The 17,549-nt window shown below is 43.2% G+C and overlaps 1 protein-coding gene across 1 annotated transcript in view; it reads left to right on the top strand.

Moving 5' to 3' along the window:
• The first annotated feature begins 8,654 nt into the window (after positions 1–8,654).
• LOC138286782 (apolipoprotein L3-like) overlaps positions 8,655–17,549 on the top strand; it is a 244,700-nt gene continuing 235,805 nt past the window's right edge. The window contains exon 1 of the mRNA XM_069227279.1: positions 8,655–8,843. The gene's annotated coding sequence lies outside the window, so the exon portion shown is untranslated. The remainder of the gene's footprint in view (positions 8,844–17,549) is intronic.

Here is a 17,549-nt window from a genome sequence, read left to right as displayed (position 1 = left end):
CACTACAAGCCAGTCCAGCCTCCTACACCAACTACAAACGTAGGGTTTCTGCTAGACTCAAATCTCCCAAGTGGTTTACTCCTGAAATTGGAGACATTGACATCCTAAACAATCAAGGTGGGGGTGCACACCTGACATACTATAGAAACTAAAGATTGTGAGTGTGAGAGGGCAGTTCTGACTATCTGGTCCGTCTAGATTTTCTTTGCTTTTGGATCACCTGGTTTTCGACCTTTCACTGCAGGGCAGCCTCATTGCCTTGGACTCATCCACAGTAAACTCATGGTAAATTGACTGTGCATGTTTACCACCGGTGCCACCTTGTTAAGATAAGGCTGCTGCGATGCAGCAAGGGTAGAAGAGAAAGAGCTGATTACACGTGAACATGTGTGCACACATGTGTGCAACCGTGTAAGGGCTGTACTGGGAAGACTCCTGTCGTTCGCAGCCTAAGAACTGTGCCTAGGTGCAGAAGGCGCAATGCAGAGTAAGTATTGACCTGGAATAGGCCTTATGGTGTGGGTGTACACATGTGAGGGATAGTCAGTGTGCTTTACTGTCTTGACTGCAGTGACACTCCATTATTTTCTAATGGGGAAGGCTGCCCTAGGTCACAACTCCAGTTTCGTAGGGTTCAAAGACTCCAGAGTCGCACCAATGTACACTGTAAACTGTATGAAAAAAACACTGCTGTAGGTTACAAAGCATACCTGTACTGCTTATGGGTCATCCAGGAATATCATCTGTCTCTAACTCAGACCAGTATCAGAGCCCAGACTTTTTGTGACCCTGCTGGGCTGGATTAATTACTGTTCTCTCCAGCTGCAGGAACAGGGCATCAGTCAGCCAACTGTGCCAGGAAACGGGCCTGCCCCAGGCCACCGAACAAGGAAGGAAGCCCAGACCCCTGGAGCCAAGACAGAGGGGGACTCCTTTGAATGATTGCTGGGGGAGGCTCTGGCCGGAATGTCGAAGAGGAGGGGAGCGGAGACCCTCAGAGCACATGAGGCAACTGACTTGTGGGCAATGCCATATTCAGCTATGCCAGAGGCTGTGCAAGAAGGTTGGGATGGGGCGGAGAGGTGATGTGGCACATCCAGATAGGCCAGAGGTGCAGCCCTGCTGGACACTTGCACCCCCACTTAAAAAGTCTTGCACAGGGTAGAGAGCTATTTCTTGGAAGTGCTTTTCTGCAGAACACTGGTACTGAAGACTTGGCGTCATGGACAATTGGAAGGAAGAACCCCTTGACTGCCCACTGGGGCAAGAACTCTACCCCTGATTGACCCTAGACCAGGTGGAGCACACCCCAAGATCAGGTAAGCTGGTCCCCTTACTCCCTCTAAGGACCAGTTGGAGGCAAGCCTTGGCTTCTGTGCAAGGAGGGCACACTGCCCAGAGAAGACACCCAAGTGAAAGGCTGGCACAGAGAATCAGTGAGACTGGCTCCCTACCAAGTTGGGGATCTTCGAGGCCAGGAGGCCTGAAGAAAGTACTCCAGATGGCAAAGGCTTGCCACCAGGATGAAAAAGAGACCTAGATTGCCTAGATTAGCCCAAGGGGGCATGAGATGTCCCTATGTAAAAGTTGGTGGTCTTTTACCCCTAGGGAAAACTGGCGACGAAGCGCATGGAACTCTGCTGCTGATTTCAGCTTTATTGTGGGCTGCCCCCAAGAAGAAAACCGTGCCGGGGAGCGCTGTCTCACATCTCCCGGTGAAGTGAGCGAGGGAGCGCCGACAAGCTCCCCCAGTGCCAAAAAGGATGGGCCCAGGACCCCATCCACGAAAACAAGTCATGGAGCGTTGGTGTACTCCATGTGAAGATGGCAGGAGGGCCCCAGGATCCCATACCAGGGGCACCGCTGAGAAGAGATGAAGCCGGGGAGTGCTGTCGTGGCACCATTGCACCCCGCAAGGTTGCCATAGGGCAGAAGGTCCCCTTTGAGGCACCCCATACCTGGGCCCTAGCATTACTGGAAAGGAGCGGGGAGTGCCATCTCACTCCCCTGAGCAGCCGGAAGGTCGCCGCATCCAGTACGTCTGCCCACGGGAGCGGGTAGACCAGAAGGAGGAGCCAGCTACTGTGGCAGCACACCAAGGTGCTGGCTGTGCATGGAGCCAGCGGGAGTCGCCGGGGATGGGCTCCCCGAGCTGCTCCTCAACAAAGACCAGCACATGGGATGTCTGGGTGGGACCAGTCTCCCTTAAATTAAATGAAACTGCGGTGTGAGGCCACAAAAGGAAAACAAGGAAGATTGGAGCGGCTCTCTCCAGTGCAGCGGGAGAACTGCTAATCAAATATGCACACTCCTGGAAGAATGCCCCATAATGCCTTGCGAGGCTCAGCATTCGCCCAGCAAGGATCACTCATTTTAGTGTGGTGGTGACCCCAGGAGAGCGGGGTCACCATCAAAATGACCACCAAGTGTGGGGGGAGCTGCAGCAGGAGGGCAGCCTCCCCCCCAAGAAAGTTTCTGGGGAATTGGATAGGATCACTCTTCAAGGGTGTCAAACTGTTTTCAAGCTCTATTCCAGCTGGAACTTTTGTTTCAAGGTGGTGTAACTGCACCCTCTAGGGGTGAAGACCATGGCTGCAATCCTTGTGGCCTGAATGTGATTAAAATGGATTGCCAGAATAGTGAACACCCTGTAGGGGTGAGGGGCTGTAATTACATTTTTTTTGTAGACATGAAGGGACATATTTATAAGCCCATTAGCGTAATTTTTATATGCTAAGGTGGTCCAACGAGTCCAAAATCCTTGCGCCACATTTACAATTGCCACAATGCATGCATTGGACCATTTTGTAACCCTTTGCACAACATTATGCCTGTGCCATGCAGAATGTATGCAAAGGGGCATTCCCCCAGTAGAGGGGGTGAAAAAATGGCGCAAGGAAATTTAACAGATTTCCCTTTGTCATTTTTTACATCACTTTTAATGCCATTTCAGTGCAGGCTTTAAAAGGGTACTTCCATTATTTATAACAGGCCCCTATGTACTCTGCAGGAGTAGTGCCAATATTTTCATATCATATCATGAAAAATTACGTTATTTCCCCCTACCGTTCACCATGGTGTGCTGTATTTTAAATACGGCGCACACATGGTGGTGGTAGGGAGGCAGTAAAGGGTGCAAATATGCCCCAAAGTTCTTCAGGGACTGTGGTTAAAAATGCAGTATTTTATGCAGAATGTGATTAAAAGAGTATGGCTGTAAGATTGTGGTCAAGGATGTGCCATGTGAAGTGTCATGTGGAAAGGCACCCTCTAGGGGTTAGAGATGGTATTGCACAAATTTAAACAACTAAGGGTCAGATGTATTAAAGTACTGTTTTGCATTTCCTAAATAAGAATATTAAGAAATCACTGTTTAAGAAATGCAAAATGGTATGTAAGAAAATAGCGATTCCCTAATAGTGATTCCCACAGAGTCACAATCGCTATTAGGGAATCGCTATTAAGAAATGCAACTCTATTTGTTCCTATGGGCCTTCAGGCCCATAGGTGCAAATGTTTTTGCATTTCCTAATTTGTGATTTCTTATTAGTGAATCGCAAATTAGGAGATGCAAAACCAAGGGTGGCGAGGGCAGAAGGTCCCCTTTGAGGCACCCCAAAACTTAATTGTGCACATGTGAAGTGCACACATGCCCTAGGGGCATGTGTGAGCACCATTGCACTTTTAAAAATGCATTTTGAAAGCATTTTTTAAAATTGCACATGGTTACCACCAACTTGGAGTTGGTGGTAATTGAATTTCCTAAATGCCCAGTTCGCACTTAGGAAATACTTGATACATGTGAACAGGAAATCGCAAATAGGAAATCCCTATTCACGATTTCCTATTGAGGGAAATTGCGATGACTTTCGTTCATTGTGAAAAGCTATTTTGCATCCGCAAACAGTGGAATTTTGCGGTTTGCACCGCTTGCGAATGCAAAATAGTTTAATACATCTGGCCCTAAGTGATGTCATTTTTATGTTGAATGCATCAATGTGGAATATGATTACATTTAGCAAACACCCATCATGGGTGTGGTTAGACTGCATAGATCATGCTGAGAGTAATCGTAACAGCACAAATCATTCCAACATGCCTAATAGATGTACTTTATTGCAAGTATTAGGTGCTCTCACTCCAAGTTACAGTCAGATACTGCATTGGAGTACAATGGAATGTTTTGCCATGTAGGTTGTTGGTCTATGTCTCCCTTTGGGAGAGGCAAGAATCATTTCTCTTGTGCTATGCAGCACTCCACATCTACTTAATGAAGGCCATGGGTTAGTTAACGCACACAGCATCTGAACTTTTGAAAACATGAGTGAGCTAGCTGTTCTCACACCAGTGACATAGGGTAAAATGTAGGGGTGAGTGGAACTCTTGGACTTTCACTCCACACAAATCCGCTGAGTTACATAAAATCTCTGAGATGCCACGAAGTTCCGCCAATGGGTGGAAATATGCATATCGCACAGCAATTTAGCACCAGTAGAGTGAGCAGCGCAGAAAAATGAACATGTCCAGGCCTTTCGAGTTGTTATTGCTGCCACTGAAGTAGAAAATCTACTCAAGCAGCAGCAAATCTACCAGAGAAGCAGCCCTCTGATTGCAACAGCTCGCTAGAGCCCACAACAGCCTGTGTTACAAAATGGCGCTAGAGGACACAAACTCTCTCATGCTTTCATTTCTGGAGCCTTGCAGGAAAAAATTCAGCCATGCTGTTATTGATGGAATTGCCCAGAACTCCATATTGCAAGGGTAACACGGAGTCACCAAATTCTGCCATTTATGCGGGCGGAATGAAACATTCCGCCCACCCCTAGTAAAAAAAAATCACTACTATTGATCACTACATGGTATGCTTCCACCATTGCGCTTGTGCTGCTGAACTCCTGGTGAAGTCAGTATCCTTTACACACCATGAGGTTAGTACTTTGGGCACCTCTCCCGGTCCAACAGGACTGTAATCTTCGAGACAGGCCTATTTCATGATGCACCCGCATGATCAGTGTTTGCCTATGAAAAAGAAAATCAGCATTAGGGATCCAGACAGTAGTACAGTTTGGCCATCAGGGCAGGGGTACATGTCTCTTACCATACAGAGGACTTTTCTGCTGCAACACACACTTTCCAACTACAGACTCATCTCCCTCCTACTTTAGCTAGCAAAGGTCTTAGAGGAGTTAATACACCAACATCTCACTGTAGGAGGCTGGACTGGCTTGTAGTGAGTACCAAGAGGTACTTACACCTTGCACCAGGCCCAGGTATCCCTTATTAGTGTATAGGGTGTCTAGCAGCTTAGGCTGATAGATAATGGTAGCTTAGCAGAGCAGCTTAGGCTGAACTAGGAGACGAGTGAAGCTCCTACAGTACCACTAATGTCACTTGCACAATATCATAAGAAAACACAATACACAGATATACTAAAAATAAAGATACTTTATTTTTATGACAATATGCCAAAGTATCTCAGTGAGTACCCTCAGTATGAGGATTGCAAATATACACAAGATATATGTACACAATACCAAAAATATGCAGTATAGTCTTAGAAAACAGTGCAAACAATGTATAGTTACAATAGGATGCAATGGGGACACATAGGGATAGGGGCAACACAAACCATATACTCCAAAAGTGGAATGCGAACCACGAATGGACCCCAAACCTATGTGACCTTGTAGAGGGTCGCTGGGACTGTAAGAAAACAGTGAGGGTTAGAAAAATAGCCCACCCCAAGACCCTGAAAAGTGAGTGAAAAGTGCACTAAAGTTCCCTAAAGAGCACAGACGTCGTGATAGGGAAATTCTGCAGGAAGGACACAAACCAACAATGCAACAACGATGGATTTCCAAACGAGGGTACCTGTGGAACAAGGGGACCAAGTCCAAAAGTCACAAGCAAGTCGGAGATGGGCAGATGCCCAGGAAATGCCAGCTGTGGGTGCAAAGAAGCTGCTACTGGGCAGTAGAAGCTGAGGATTCTGCAGGAACGACAAGGGATAGAAACTTCCCCTTTGGAGGATGGATGTCCCACGTTGTGAAGAGTTGTGCAGAAGTGTTTTCCCACCGAAAAACCGCCAACAAGCCTTGCTAGCTGCAAATCGTGCAGTTAGGGTTTTTGGATGCTGCTGTAGCCCAGGAGGGACCAGGATGTCGCCAATTGCGTCAGGGGACAGAGGGGGCGCCCAGCAAGACAAGGAGCCCTCTCAGAAGCAGGCAGCACCCACAGAAGTGCCAGAACAGGCACTACAAAGAGGAGTGAAACGGTGCTCACCCGAAGTTGCACAAAGGAGTCCCACGCCGCCGGAGGACAACTTAGAAAGTCGTGCAATGCAGGTTAGAGTGCTGTGGACCCAAGCTTGGCTGTGCACAAAGGATTTCCACCGGAAGTGCACAGAGGCCGGAGTAGCTGCAAAAGACGCGGTTCCCAGCAATGCAGTCTGGCGTGGGGAGGCAAGGACTTACCTCCACCAAACTTGGACTGAAGAGTCACTGGACTGTGGGAGTCACTTGGACAGAGTTGCTGGATTCAAGGGACCTCGCTCGTTGTGCTGAGAGGAGACCCAGGGGACCGGTGATGCAGTTCTTTGGTGCCTGCGGTTGCAGGGGGACGATTCCGTCGACCCACAGGAGATTTCTTCGGAGCTTCTAGTGCAGAGAGGAGGCAGACTACCCCCACAGCATGCACCACCAGGAAAACAGTCGAGAAGGCGGCAGGATCAGCGTTACAGAGTTGCAGTAGTCGTCTTTGCTACTTTGTTGCAGTTTTGCAGGCTTCCAGCGCGGTCAGCAGTCGATTCCTTGGCAGAAGGTGAAGAGAGAGATGCAGAGGAACTCTGATGAGCTCTTGCATTCGTTATCTAAGGAATTTCCCAAAGCAGAGACCCTAAATAGCCAGAAAAGAGGGTTTGGCTACTTAGGAGAGAGGATAGGCTAGGAGCCTATCAGAAGGAGTCTCTGACGTCACCTGCTGGCCCTGGCCACTCAGAGCAGTCCAGTGTGCCAGCAGCACCTCTGTTTCCAAGATGGCAGAGGTCTGGAGCACACTGGAGGAGCTCTGGGCACCTCCCAGGGGAGGTGAAGGTCAGGGGTGTGGTCACTCCCCTTTCCTTTGTCCAGTTTCGCGCCAGAGCAGGGCTGAGGGGTCCCTGAACTGGTGTAGACTGGCTTATGCAAAAATGGGCACCATCTGTGCCCATGAAAGCATTTCCAGAGGCTGGGGGAGGCTACTCCTCCCCTGCCTTAACACCTTTTTCCAAAGGGAGAGGGTGTAACACCCTCTTTCTGAGGAAGTCCTTTGTTCTGCCATCCTGGGCCAAGCCTGGCTGGACCCCAGGAGGGCAGAAACCTGTCTGAGGGGTTGGCAGCAGCAGCAGCTGCCGTGAAACCCATGAAAAGGCAGTTTGGCAGTACCCGGGTCTGAGCTACAGACCCGTGGGATCATGGGATTGTGCCAACAATGCCAGGATGGCATAGAGGGGGCAATTCCATGATCTTAGACATGTTACATGGCCATATTCGGAGTTACCATTGTGAAGCTACACATAGGTAGTGACCTATGTGTAGTGCACGCGTGTAATGGTGTCCCCGCACTCACAAAGTCTGGGGAATTTGCCCTGAACGATGTGGGAGCACTCTGGCTAGTGCCAGGGTTCCCACACACTAAGTAACTTAGCACCCAACCTTTACTAAGTAAAGGTTAGACATATAGGTGACTTATAAGTTACTTAAGTGCAGTGAAAATGGCTGTGAAATAATGTGTGCATTATTTCACTCAGGCTGCAGTGGCAGGCCTGTGTAAGAATTGTCAGAGCTCCCTATGGGTGGCAAAAGAAATGCTGCAGCCCATAGGGATCTCCTGGAACCCCAATACCCTGGGTACCTCAGTACCATATACTAGGGAATTATAAGGGTGTTCCAGTATGCCAATGTGAATTGGTGAAATTGGTCACTAGCCTGTTAGTGACAATTTGTACAGAGAGAGCATAACCACTGAGGTTCTGGTTAGCAGAGCCTCAGTGAGACAGTTAGGCATCACACAGGGAACACATACATATAGGTCACAAACTTATGAGCACTGGGGTCCTGACTAGCAGGATCCCAGTGACACATAACAAACATACTGAAAACATAGGGTTTTCACTATGAGCACTGGGCCCTGGCTGGCAGGATCCCAGTGAGACAGTGAAAATACCCTGACATACACTCACAAACAGGCCAAAAGTGGGGGTAACAAGGCTAGAAAGAGGCTACTTTCTCACAGTTATCAAGGGTTATGACGTGATGGGGGGGGGGGGGTAGTAAAGAGGTCTGTTACAGATCGCCAGACGTGGCCGTTCATATGCTCCTGGCCTGGGGAGGGCGCTACAGAACATTAATAAGTGTGCACCTCTAACCCCTAGACCGCACCCCCGCTCCACAAGCTGCCGTGCGAGGCTCAGAGTTTCTTATCTCCTTTATGCTTGGAAACAGTCTCATGACCCGTGGGCACACCGAGAACTTGTTAAGAGTCCTTGTAATATAATCAGTGAGTGCTCTGTTTTTATTGTCAGTGCAGATAACAGCAAAAAAGCGCTCTTTGTCCCCAAGCAGCTCTTTCACTTTCACCTGTGAGGTGCATTCCTGTCCTGCTGCCCATCCCTCAGCAGCACACTAGCAGCCCCTCGACGCCCCAGCTCAGCAGCCCGTTCTGCCCACCCACCCGTCTGCTGCAGGCGAGTAGCGCTGAGAGGCGGCCTGCGTGGATAGCGCTCACGCGTCCCTCCCAGCGCTGGAAGCACTGGGGGCTGAGTCCTTGCTGTCGGGGGGCCGCCTGCTATCTGTCTTCTCGCACAGGTAGGTACGGTATTTTTATTTTGCACAGCGCCTGTTGTTGTGTTCTCCGATGTCAGGAGAACACTCGCTTTGGGGGCCTGGGGACACGCGGCAGCATGCGCGGACGCGCGGTAGCATACGCGCTGAACAGAGCACACCACACCAAGTGCTAGTAAACGTTCACTGCCTCCGCCCCTCACTGCAGTGTCTTTTATTACCTTGGTCCCTGACGTCCGGACCATACCACATTGGCCGGACGCCAGAGGGTCACCATTATTCTTTTCTCACATTTAGTGAGGGTCACCACTTCCCCCCCCCGGGACTGGTGGTATCGTCCGGGGTCGGACATAACACCTGTCTCCTTTCTTGGGGCTCTTTGACGGCCATCTCCACTGTACAGAAAGGACCTTTGGCTCAGTGCGCACTGGGACCCATATTTATACTTTTTTAGCACCGCATTTGCTCATTTTTTGACGCAAAAGCGGCGCAAACTTGCAAAATACAATTGTATTTTGTAAGTTTGCTCCGCTTTTGCATCAAAAAGCGGCGCAAAAACGGCGCTAAAAAAGCATAAATATGGGCCTGGGCTCTTTGGCTCACGGGGAGGGAGGCAGTGAGTTGGACTCTGTGGTCACTGCGCTCTCTCCTCATTGTGTGCGGGGCACTGGCCCTTTCTAGCAAACACACACGTACACACAGACACGCAGACACCCATACACGCACACACTCAGACACGCACACACACACAGACGCACACACACTGCACACATAGACACGCACACCTGTACACGCACACAGACACGCACACAGACACACACGCAGTGATACACGCACACACTCAGACACGAACACACATACCACACAAACGCACACACACACACCTATACACGCACATATACGCCCACACACATACACACACAGTCACACACACCTAAACACGTACACACATGCACACGCACAGACACACACACACATGCACACACCCACACAGACGCTCACGCACGCTGGCATCCTCCGAGCCTGTCACTAGACTCCCACCCGCTATGGAGAGGCCTCCTCATCCTCACCTAGAGCTGGGAGCCCCTCTTCACTGACCCCCACTGCTGGCCGGAAGTGACGACATGCGTTCTTAGGTCTGATGCATGGTTACAGCAAACGTACAGTCTGTACCAAGAGGTGAGACCGTTGAGGCTGGCTCTACAATCCTCCAGATCCTTAATTGGCCTTTAATTTGCACAATTTCCCTTTGCCTGGATCCTTCGCCCAGCTGTGCTTCTATATTATCAGCCTCCAAATCTGCCAATATAATTGTTAGATTTTACCAGACATGGGATTTGGCCTTTTAATTGTAGATGCTGTTTCGTCGATTGTCTGAGCGAGTGATCTGATGCTTTCATGATATTACACCAATAATCCCACACTCTGCCAGCATCTGAAGTTAACATCCCTGAGGACAAGCTAAGTCTCACTGCACTGCTCCCAGAGCCTGCCAGTAAACCAAGCCTGGTTTCAAGATATTAGTTTCCCCTCTTTGAACTTCTTCTATACATTCTTCAGGGACAGTCTCACGGCCACACAACAGCAGACTTGCTGCCTTAGCATTGCAGGCCTCCCAGAGAACCTCAAGTGATCTGGGACCTGGTGCAGAGCCCAGCTTCTTTAATGTTCCCCTGACTGCTGTCACTCTCTCTTCCTGCTGCCCAGTGTGTGAATTAAAATGCACATTCTAATTAAAAATCATACCTACGTATCTACACTCTGACACTGTTTCTAACTGTTCACCCCCTAAACCACCAGCTGATCAACATTTGCAACCCATATTAGATCTCTGACCTCCTCACTCAAGGGCTCTTCGATCCATTTACTTACCAGATCCCTTGTAGGGCCACTGACACTGACTAACAAAAACTAACTTTAGAGACACAGCCACTACCAACTCAGACAGCTAAAAAAGAAAAAATATAACCCCTATACTAATAAAGAAAACACCAGATAAATCATCAACTTATCCAAAAAGCACCCACAACCCATCCATCACATTACTTAAATCACAGTCTACCACCTTAAAAGATGTAACAAAGTCACCTTACTGTAAATACATCATCTTACACTGGGAGGAAGAACGAAAGAGTCAGCAAAAACATGCATTATTATTATTATTATTATTATAAATATAAATACAACATTTACCTGGCCTAAAAATACATTATAGATCACCAACTACGGTACCCATAAGTCACCTGTTTTGCAAGAGAGCATTCAGCCGTCCAACCAATCTCTTTATTTAAATCAAAACTCTGTAACCATAAGAGCTCACCGTGCTGTATAGAAATCCAGGACCGGCATTAGGGCAGTGCGACCGGTGCACCCGCACTGGGCCTAACCTGAAAAGGAGGCACTGACCTCAGGGGGTGCGCTATGTTTAGGAATAACTTACAATTTAACATATGATGATTTGAAAGCACCTGCTGCAGAGTTCCTTGTGCATCCAGCTCCCAGGCAACAATTAAAATGTCTTGAAATCTCTGAGTGGATTAGTAAAGCTTTAGAGCTTTAAAACACTTGGGGCTATATTTAAGAGCCCCTAGTGCCACCTTAGTACCTCCATGGCATCATTTTTTTATGCTAAGGCGTGCGCTTAAGTGTTTTGTTCCACGCGCCATATTTACAAAGTGGCGCAATGCGTGCATTGTGCCACTTTATAACCCCTTGCGCCACATTATGCCTGCGCCAGGCATAATGTATGCAAGGGGGCGTTCCCCCATTAGGGGGAGTCAAAAAAATGGAGCAAAGAAATCTAAAATATTTATTTGCGCCATTTGTTTTGGTATTTTTAACGCCTGGAAAGAGCAGGTGTTAAAATGAGGCTCCCATTGTTTTCAATGGGCCTCTAGGTGCTTTGCAGGATTAGCGTTATAGATGCACTCCATTTGAAACTGTCATAAACACACACATATCCTATCTCATTCCCAACGTCTACAAAAAGCACCGCATCACAAGAACAAAGACTACCTGTCCAGCCGTAACATCTCTACTTACAGCGTTAGGGGAATATTTATGAGCCCCTTCGTGTCGCTCTTGCACCACGAAACATGAGATTTATAAAGCCATGCAAGGCCACCTTCTGTGGCCCTGCATGGCTTCATAAATCTCGAGTAATGTAATGCAGTGCAAATTGCTACGCTGCATTACTCTGCACCAGGGAGATGAATCCATGTGTGTTGCTTGGGTGTTCCCATGCAACACCCATGGATTTTGGTGCATTCCCAGATTTACAAGAACAGGTAAACCTGAGAATGCACCAAAAAGATACGTCTCCCCAGATGAGGCATTACAAGGAGAAATACCTTTATTTCCCCTCGTTTTTAACTTTTTCTATGTGTGCTACATTCTGCATTCTCAGGTGATTGTTTTTGTGCCTAAAGGTGCCCCTTCCTCCACAAAAGCAATCCTGCATGCATCGCAGGAGCCTTTGCATTGCCACCTGCGTTGGTGCTAGGCACCCCATTGTGAACAGGAAAGCTCTGTATTGCCTTAAATACGGGGCATTCCTGCCCTTTCTCTGTCATGCTGTGCAGCGCACCAAGGTGACGTGTTGAGCTGCACGGTGTGAGCTAGCCATAAATATGGCCCTTAGTATCTATTCAAGTTCTGATAAGAGTTTATCCAGAAGTGAGTCATGCCTCGCTTCTTCCAACCCATACCCATTATTCATGTTCCCTTAAAAGTGCACCCAGACCAATCAGAGTTTGAGTAATTAAGAACCTAGCAATCCCCAACCCTGAGAGTGAGAAGGAACATGTAGGCTGGATATTCCCTCACTCCGGACTTTGATTCCGCTATAGTCCGCTCAAAGACTACGAACAATTCTATATAACAGAAACTGATCTGTACAAGAACACTTAGATGATTTATATTTTTAGACAAATATCTCACATATACCAAAGGCTGTCAAATCTAAACCACATTCATGATTGTGATAAACCCAATTGCATAATCCTTCATATATATACATATATATATGTGTAAATATATATATATATATATATATATATATATATATATATATATATATATACCAAACTCACAGCAAAAATGGCATACAGCCTGAGGATGCAATTATCTAAAAATAGTCAAATTTCAAAATTCTCACACTATGCAATATTTGTAATCCAATAGACAGTTTGACTTCACATCAGTATATGTATACAGCACATTAAGGGCCTCATTACGAGTTTGGCGGGTGGTGGTTTTCTTGCAGAGACAATTGACAACACTAGTCAAGAATTAGGTGTAAGGTCATGTCAGCTCCAGTAGTTGAACATTGACTGGCATTCCCCAGCAGGTTCCTTTATTGTTGCATGTGTCGGTCTCTCTATGTGCCTGTACCACACAATCCCATATATTTCTATGGGAAACAACCTAAACAACTACGTTTGTATTACTACTTGCTTTAACAACGAATCTTGAAGAACTACTGGGTCTTAACAACGAAGTTTTGAACAACTACTGGTTTAACAACGATTTTACCTGAACAACTAATGCCAGAACAACGAATTTTAAGGTAAGTGAATTATTTTTTGATGAATTTTAAGGTGAGTTTTGTGTTTTGTTTTTTATTTGGTTAGGGTTTAATTATTATATGTTTAATTTTTTAAAGTATATTGTGTGGATTAAGTAATGGATTCTCCGGGTAGTGGGTGTTATGGGTGGGGCATTATATTAATACTCAGGTATTATTTTAAGTACTTTTGATTTTTATGTGTTGTAATTTATGTTGTGGGTTTAGGGTTGGGATATATGGGATGTAGGGGTTATGGGTGGGGAAGTGTATTAATACTCAGGTATTAATTTAAGTACTTGTGTTTTTTTATATGTTGTAATTTATGTTGTTGTTTTAGGGGTGGGATATATGGGATGTAGGGGTTATGGGTGGGGAAGTGTATTAATACTCAGGTATTATCTTAAGTAATTGTGTTTTTTATATGTTGTAATTTATGTTGTAGGTTTAGGGTGGGATGTATGGGATGTAGGGGTTATGGGTGGGAAAGTGTATTAATACTCAGGTGCTAATTTAAGTACTTGTGTTTTTTTTATGTTGTAATTTATGTTGTGGGTTTAGGGGCGGGATATATGGGGTGTAGGGGTTATGGGTGGGGTAGGGTATTAATACTCAAGTATTAATTTAAGTACTTGTGTTTTTTTTTATGTTGTAATTTATGTTGTGAGTTTAGGGGCGGGATATATGGGATGTAGGGGTTATGGGTGGGGCAGTGTATTAATACTCAGGTATTAATTTAAGTACTTGTGTTTTTTTATATGTTGTAATTTATGTTGTGGGTTTACGGGCGGGATATATGGGATGTAGGGTTTATGGGTGGGGAAGTGTAATAATACTCAGGTATTAATTTAAGTAGTTGTGTTTTTTTCTATGTTGTAATTTATGTTGTGGGTTTAGGGGCGGGATATATGGGATGTAGGGGTTATGGGTGGGGAAGTGTATTAATACTCAGGTATGAATTTAAGTACTTATTTTTTTTTCTATGTTGTAATTTATGTTGTGGGTTTAGGGTGGGATATATGGGATGTAGGGGTTATGGGTGGGGAAGTGTATTAATACTCAGGTATTAATTTAAGTACTTGTGTTTTTTTCTATGTTGTAATTTATGTTGTGGATTTAGGGGTGGGATATATGGGATGTAGGGGTTATGGATGGGGAAGTGTATTAATACTCAGGTATTAATTTAAGTACTTGAGTTTTTTTATATGTTGTAATTTATGTTGTGGGTTTAGGGGTAGGATATATGGGATTTAGGAGTTATGGGTGGGAAGTATATTAGTAGTATGTCATTATTTATTGTATTTGGTTAATTGTTTAGTTTTTATGATTAGTTTTTTTTTGCTATGTTTGAGTTTTTTTTTTATTGATGTTATTTTTTTGTTTTGGGATGCAATTTGGTTCATTGGTGGATTATGATGTGGACATGTTTTGATAGTTTATAATTTTTTATTATGGGTGAATTATTTTTTTGTGTTATAATTTTAGGTTTTGTATTTTTTTGTTTGTTATTGAAGGTGTAAAAATATATTTTTTTTAAATAGTTATGTTTAAAAATGTATGTTTGATTTTTTAATAGTATTGTAGTTGGTATAGTAGATTTTGGAACATAATGTTACTTTTTTTATTTTAAATATTTGTTAAGTTTAATTTTTTTTGTGAGTTTTAAAATTTGTTAAAATGTTTTTAATTTTTTATTTTGATAATTTATTTGGGATGTAATGTAATTAATATTATTCATATTTTGTAATTTGCTTTTGGATGTATAATTTAATATATATATTAATTTGTGTTAATATTATTTCTAAAAATTAATTAATTAAATAATTATTTGTAGATTATATTTAGAATTTTTTTTTTATTTAGGTGTTAGAAATTTTTGCATTTGCAATAATGTTTTTTTTCATACAAATTTCATTTAAAAAAAATAAAAATACTATTCATTTTTTTTCCAATTTTTTTTATTTTGACATAATCAAGTTTAAAAAATGCAAAAAAATGTTTAAATTATTATTTGATATTTACAGATTTTTAAAATGTTTTAATTATTTATTTCTATTTCTTTTTCTATTTTCTGTGGTATTTTCTTATTTTCCCTATTATAGTGTATGAGTGAAATAGTCAGTTTTCTATTTTTAGTGCTCTTCCATGTTTACGTTGTTTAACGTCTTCTGTATTCAGCCGGAGGAGCGTCGCGGTCAAGATAGGACGGAAGCGGAGACCTCGTTCAGGTAAGCGGGATTATATTTTTTTTTACAGTATGTAGTAGGGTATTTTTATTACAGAAATAGTTGTCGGAGGTAGTTATAAGGTAGGTAGTAGATTTTCGGTGTTTGTTATGTTTCTTATGTTGAATTATTTGTTTTCGTATATTTTTGTATACGATAGTGGTTTCATAAAAGTAAAAACAATTGTTTAGTAGTGTTTTATCTTACAAATGATTATACTGCTTTTGTAGTAGTTGGAAAGAATTGTATATTCTTTTGATAAATTTAGTTTTGGGATTTTTGAGGGAGTGAGTTGTTCAGTTTATGAAAAAAAAATTAAGCTCATTGTAGTAGGTTTTGTAATTAATTTTTTCTTTTGTGTCAGTAGTATCCTTTATATCGTTCATGTCTTTTTCTTGATAGTTAATGTTTTAATTAATGATGTGACTTTGGTTAGTATGTGATTAATTTTTTTACTTTTTTTTCATAAAAAAAGTATATTTGGTATTTTAGATATTTTTCGAATTTCTGGTTTGGTAAAGTATATTTTATTTCTTTGATTGTTTTTATAGTATATAGAGGTGTTTTTTTTATCATCCATTTAATATGAATATTTTTTAATAGTTTTTGGATGATTAATGTTTTTTTTTTTTCTTTTCTAAGTTTCAGATGCTTCTTTCTATATTAATTAAGAAGATTTATTCAGCATCACATGTTTGGCTAAAGACATGAAAACTTGAAAGGTAGGAACAATTTTTGTTGTGTTAATTTAGTGTAAAAAAAATTTGAAAAATGGCAATTTAATTGATGGTGTTTGGTTGTTTTAGAACTGGCAAGTAATTTTTCAGTAGGTTAGTGGTTGTTAGTAATGTAGAATATATGCTAGACTGTTGAGGTAGTCTGATGGTGTTATTGTATCATATTGTTGTATTTTTGCCAAAAATTCTTTCGGTCATTTCTTTGCTTTTTTTACTTGTGTGTGGGTTCAGGCTACCTGACAGTGATTGAGCAAGTCTCATTTCTTAGAAACTTTGTTCCTTTTTCAAAATTTCAATGAAATGATACAGGTTTGGGTGGGGTTTACCTATTACTTTATTGAAGGCGTTGTGTCATCCTTCTATGGCATTATTAGTCTTTGCACCACCTTCTAAACAGGTTTGGTAGCAGTTCCACCGTTCTATTGGAAATCTTGGCTTTCGTCTGCGACCAGATCTGTTTAGGTGTCCAATCCAGGTTTCTTCGAAGTAATTTAGTAAGGGTTCTAATTTGTCTTCATTTTGTGTATAATAGTTAGACTCTGTTATTGCGGTGTAATACTCATCTACTTTTGTAGGTGGTACAAAGCATAATGTTGTGAGTTTTTTTAATTCAAATTGTAGTATGCAATCTGAGAAATAGTCTCTACTTAGGGATGATTTTTGTATTCTACGCCAATATGCTTTGAAAAGTGGAAAAAGCATCCTTGAATTTGGGTTTGTGGATATATTTTTAATATTGTATTTATCATTGATAATTCGAAATCTAGTATTACTTTTCTAGGTGTTTTATTTAATGTTTTGTTTTTGATTGTGATAAAAATTCACTGTAGGTAGAGGAATGTTTATCAGGCAGTAATGCATACACTAGGGGGATTGTAGTGTTATTTGTTGTGGCATGTATGGTGTAAATTTGAGTGAATGGATGGGGTGTAGATTTAAAGGTTCCATCCATCATCCAAATTTCACTATTTTGTAGGATTAGTAAGTTGGATGTTGTGCTGGATATTAAAATTCTTTTTTGAGGGTTTTCGTTGTCGTTAATGAGGAAAGTTTCTTTGGAGAAGGTAATTGTTAGTTCTGGGGGGATGTTAATGTCTTCATAGGTTTGTGGTGTTATATGTTGGGGATTACTTGCCAGTCTTTCTCGTTGAAATATTCTTCTAAGGTTTGGTAAAGAAGGCATGCTACCGGAAATCTGTATTGG

This window comes from Pleurodeles waltl, chromosome 3_2 (assembly GCF_031143425.1).
Source record: "Pleurodeles waltl isolate 20211129_DDA chromosome 3_2, aPleWal1.hap1.20221129, whole genome shotgun sequence".
NCBI classification, from domain to species: domain Eukaryota; kingdom Metazoa; phylum Chordata; class Amphibia; order Caudata; family Salamandridae; genus Pleurodeles; species Pleurodeles waltl.
The sequence above is the reverse complement of the archived record's forward strand: the minus strand, read 5'-3'. Positions and strand labels throughout refer to the sequence as shown.